Here is a 5739-nt window from a genome sequence, read left to right on the forward strand (position 1 = left end):
AGATCAAAATGCCCAAAATGCTGAAAAGACCCAAAGGCCTAAAAAATACACTATTGCTTTAATGTCTACATTTCACAAAAGGTAATGACCTTAGTTCTCACACACACATTAACTGCGTGAGGCAAAACCAATAAAGGCTTCCTTAAGAGCAGATACAGAGGCCAAAATTGTACAGGGAGATTTTTTGTTTTTTTCCCCTCCTTTCCCCTTATAAGGCCCCCCACCTCACCTCACCTCCTCACCGCCAAACAGCCCAACAGCCAGTCACTTGGCAATTCACTTTGCAATGTGCGCGCAATGCGCGTGCACGCAATATTTGAATGAGTTGGTCACAGTTGGGGGCGTGGCGGTGGGCGGATGGGCGGATCAGTGGGGTGGTTCCTCTCTGAAAAGAAAATTAGAGGAAAACGGATGCGAGTACCTAAGAAGCTCTCGGCAGCTCACAAAGGAGAACCTTACTAAACATCTCCTCGTACCTGCACTTTCTCCGCCCTTCTCTAATGATCCATCAATACTTGCTAAAGACTTCAAAAGGATCATCACCAAGGCCGTGGACACTGCAGCCCCTCTTACCCTCAAAAAAGCAAAAAAGGTCAAACATACCAATGCCTGGTTCACCCAGGAGCTCTCACAGCTACGTCAAAAAAAAAGAGCTGTACTCTCGGCCTGGAAGAATAACCCTAATGACACCACCAAAGCCGCTTTTAAGGCCCTATCCACTGAATACAAAATCTCCATAATCAAGGCTAAGGCGTCTTCCTTCAACACTAGGATTTCAGAAGCCAAATCAGGGACCAAAGAAATCTTCTCCATCTTTAGAGAGCTCGAGACCCCTGCGTCCCCCCCTTCTACTCTCCTAAAAGATGAAGCCTGGTGCAACAAAATTCAATCCGCCATGCTGGATAAATTGGACACTCTACACTCCAAGATCCTTGCACACCAAAAAGCCCTCAACAACCTTCTAGCCAAACACACTGGCTCCCCTGCTCCACCAGCTGACACCTGCCAAGCCCCTCTGTTTGAGTTCAAGGACATGACTGAATCCGAAGTCGCTGCCCTCCTTAGATCCATCAAGCCCTCCAATTGTAAAGGGGATGTCTGCCCAGCCCAGGTGATCAAGGATTGTGCCCCTGCCCTTGTCCCCCTCATCACTGCCTTCATTAATGCTTCATTCAAGTCTGGCCATGTTCCAGCTGAGCTCAAGGAAGCATGGGTTCGTCCGCTTATCAAAAAACCCTCCTTAGACCCTTCGGTCCCAGGGAATTATAGACCCATTACCACTGTCCCATTTTTACTAAAAATCTTGGACAAAGCAGCTTACCTGCAAGTTCAAAAATTCCTCGAAGATAACCATCTTCTTGGTCTTCGGCAGTCAGGCTTCAGGCCAAGACATGGCACCGAAACGGCACTTCTTGACCTCAAAAACCAGATGGACGACCTCAGAGATGCAGGCAAACCTGCTCTACTCCTCCTTTTGGACCTATCAGCTGCATTCGACTTGGTGGATCACAAGACCCTATGCCACCATCTTGCCACCGCAGCCAACTTCTCCCCGACTGCCTGCAACTGGATAACCTCCTTCCTGCAGGACAGAGCAATGAAGGTCTTCTCCGACTCCTCCTGCGCTGACCCGAGCATCATCCAATGTGGCGTCCCTCAGGGATCATGCATCGCCCCTACCCTCTACAACATCTTCACGAGGCCGCTGTTCAAGATCCTAGACGCCCTGGGCATCTCATACACTAACTATGCTGATGACACTCAGGTGCTTATCCCCCTCTCTGGGGACTACCTGTCTGACCTGAACACGCTCAACTCCATTTACACCACCATCCAATCCTGGATGGCAGAAAACTGGTTATGCCTCAACAGCGAGAAAACCGAGCTTCTGCTGATTGGCTCCCCGTCCACCCTGGGCAAGCTGGACAAGCAATACAACTCCTTCACCATAGATAACATTCATATCCCTGTATCCCAAACAGTCAAGACCTTGGGTGTCTACCTGGACTCGAACCTGAACATGAACAGGCAGGTCAATGCCATTGCATCCTCCTCAGCCTACTACTCCAAACTGCTCAACGCAATCAGACCGTACCTCTCCCAACAGAATTGCCTAACTATCGCCAGGGCAATCATTGGCTCAAGAGTGGACTACTGCAACGCCCTTCTAATAGGTACGTCTGGAAAAAACCTAGCGAAACTCCAACTAGTCCAAAACAATGCCCTAAGGGCCGCCACTGGACTATCACGCAGGGACCACATCTCTGACCTCAGGCGTCAGGTCCATTGGCTCCCAGTCAAGGAAAGAATCCTGTTCAAAACCCTTGCCCTCACGCACAAATGTCTTCACGATCTGGCCCCCATATATCTCGCCCAGAGATTTTCTAAACCTTGTGCTTCCAGGCCCTCCAGAGTGGCCTACTCCAATTTACTAACTGTGCCAAAAACCCGCCGAGTACGTGCTGGTGGCACAAGCTTTCCCACTATGGCATCCACCCTCTGGAATTCCCTTCCACCGCACATCAGACGACTCGACTCTCACACGGCCTTTTGCAAGGCCATCAAGACTAGTCTCTTCAATTAATGTGCCTGTTCTCTGTTTCGCTACCTTGGACCTATGTATCTGTAACTCTGCTTGTATACTCTAAGATCTCCTCTGGGGTGGCTTTTTTGTAACCCTTAATCAAGCCTTCTTAAGCACCACTTATCAGCGCCTCTATGCCTCAGGGCTGCAGTGCGCTTTACAAATGTAAAAAATAAAATAAATAAATAAGTACCTCTTGTGCTTACACAAACACAAACACCATGAGCAAAACAAACGCTGTTTAGAGAACCCAGCCCTCGACCTTAACCCACCAGCACAAGAGTCCAAGTTTCGAATGTGCGCCACTTCTCCTTGGCGACTAGTGAAATGGCAAGTCACTCGCACAATACAGAGTCCGGAATCTGAGGTCCAGAGCAGCCAAGCACAGCAGTGTGCAGCCCAACAGCCATTCACTTGGCAATTCACTTTGGTGCACGCAATATTTGAATGAGTTGGTCACAGTTGGGGGGCCTGGCGGTGGGCGGATGGGTGGATCAGTTCGGTGGTTCCTCTCAGTTTCAGTGGACTAGTGTAAATGAGCCACTTTCTTCAGAGCCCTCTACACCACAAATCAATATGCTGTTTGTAATTAGTTTTCAGCAGCACATACATTGTTCTTAAGGTACCCCACACAAATCTTTTGGATCCTAATTTCTTCGGTTCATGTGAGAAACGGGTCAGGTATGATTTTCATCTTCCAGGATGCCTCAATTATAGGCATTCCATTGTACCTTGTGGTATACAATGCAGGAGTTCTATGTCACGTTTGGCACGGGCTGCACTCAGCATAGTATAGCAAACAACAACCTGCTTCGTTGATACTATGGTCTGTCAACATTGAATAAAACATATACGTTATTTTCATTCAACAAAGGTTCTTTCTGCAACTCTTTCTGCTGCAAGGTTATCACATTATCAACGTCTTTCAACAAAGGTTTGTTCTGCAACTCTTTCTGCCACAAGATCATCATCAAATCACCAATTGTGTTCCTGGTCTACTCGCCTGCAACGATTAACCATTATTAGCCGTTTACTGGTATGCTCGCCTGCCAGGAAGAATACTCCTACCACTAACTTCAAATGTGTTGGTTTGATTCCAGTATTCTCCACAGCAGTCTCCCAACCTGGTTTCACAATCTCTTGACTGCTGGTGAGATACAGGCTTTTCCAGAACCATAGCTCTTAAAAGGGAACTTATGTTTTGGTTGCATTAGTAAGAGTTTCTCACAAGCTCTTTGCTGTTGGAAATGCTGAATATGAACATTTCCCACGGGTTGTCTTGATATGTTAGTCCTGTAATTTCTTGGTGATAGGCAATGATGGTTAGAAACTTACCCCATTGGTAATTTACCCAAAGTCTCTTGACAGCGTCTTGGTTGTAAGCAATACTGGTTACAACCTTTCCCTTCTAGGTATTTGCACAAAGTCTTATAACAGCCTTTTGGCTATGGCAAAACTGGATCCACACTTTCCTGTATGTGTGTTTGCCCAAAGACATTCTTCTTTGCCACTTATCTTTGTTTATTTTCATTAATTGATCTACATTAAGCATGTTCTGCTTGGATGGATTCATTATGTTTTCAGTATTCAAAAACATTAAGTTGTGACATCTTTCTTTCACAGAGTGCCCCAGTACCAGCACTCACACTCTGAACAATCATCGGCTATTCGCAGTGGCTGCCTTCAGCTGTCTGGTCTCGCGGTTGTGCTTCGGAAATCACTTTGTCCCTTGTTCTGCTTTAGCGTATTTCAGGTAAGTGGCACAGTGGTCTCCAGGAGCAATAGAAGCTCTGTTGATCTCTTGAGGTTTCTCCAGTCTGCTTCACGTTGCTTTGTAGCACGTCTTCCTTGCAGCTTCTCCTTAGTACTCTGTCTTCTACTGTGTTGGAGAGACTACTGCTGGCGGGCTTCTCTCCTTGGATGCACCTGCATTATGGAAGGCTCGAACTTCCTCTGCTGCGCCACCCTATGATTCTGAATTGCATCTTCCTCTGCTTCAACTTCATCACAGCAAGGCTACAACTTCTTCTTCAACCTCTCTAGCTGTGTTTTCTCCTGGGCTTTAAATATATACTGCTCAGGTGCTTTAATTGACAATGGCTAGAACACCCCTTTGGATTCTTACACTTCTGAGTCTCCATTGCCTTTGAGTTTCTCTTCGTTGTCACTGTACTTCTGGCATTATGGGACTTGGAGTTCATAAGAGAATGTGTGATATTAAGTTGTTTTTATTTTCAACTACATTAGATTGTTCTATAGACCGCTAGTTACCAGAGTAAGGGTTTGGGTAAAGAGTCTGCAGTTTCACATTAGGGGCAGAGGTTCTCTCTATGAAAGAATCACGTTTTTTTCTTTAATTCCTGAGCCTCTAAGGTACCAACTTGCTTTCTGGAACCTTGATGGGTGTGGGGATTGGAGCACTGGGAGTATGCCATTAGATATATGGGAATTATTTCCTTCTCATCTTCAGAATACAAATACAGCGTCTCTTCTAGTGGAGTCACCACTTCCCCTGGATTGCTATCTCCTCCCATGTGATCCTTCCCACTATTACCACTCCCAGGGTTAGGATCAGGTAACGACTGTCTCCCCCTGGCCACATGAGAGGACATTTTTGGCTGGAGTTTGTTGATGACTCTATAGGAGTCATCACAGTGTCCTGTAATACACTAGGCCCCGTCCACACCTTAAGAAGTGTCAAGGGCTGCCAAAGGGTCTGCAATAGGCCCCTCCTTTCTATGTGCAGGGATCGAGTTCGGGTTTTAATGACCCAATGAAATAACAGTGCTTTTCTGGCCGTTTCTGAGCTTTGAGGGGCATATTGAACTACTCTATGTTTCCCCTCACATGTCTGTGGGGTGTGTGCTGTTAGCAATTGAACTATCATATTTACTTATCACTTAGTGAAGCACATTTGATTCACACCAGCAGGGCTGCAATTTTGCCCATATTGCAACCCTCTGGTACGTTAGGCAAGGTATGGGACGGTCCCAAAGGTGTGTAGTATGAGGCCATTTTGCCCAAGGCATGACCTTCGTCCATGTCTGCACCATCCCATACCAACCATACTGTTCAATGGGCCTGACCTGCAGCCGTTTTACACCTATTGTGATTCCACGCGCCAGTGGACATGGTCTGCAGCCACAGTCAGTGTC

The sequence above is a fragment of the Ambystoma mexicanum genome, chromosome 5q (genome assembly GCF_040938575.1).
Source record: "Ambystoma mexicanum isolate Mex_15411 chromosome 5q, UKY_AmexF1_1, whole genome shotgun sequence".
In the NCBI taxonomy this organism is placed as follows: Eukaryota; Metazoa; Chordata; class Amphibia; order Caudata; family Ambystomatidae; genus Ambystoma; species Ambystoma mexicanum.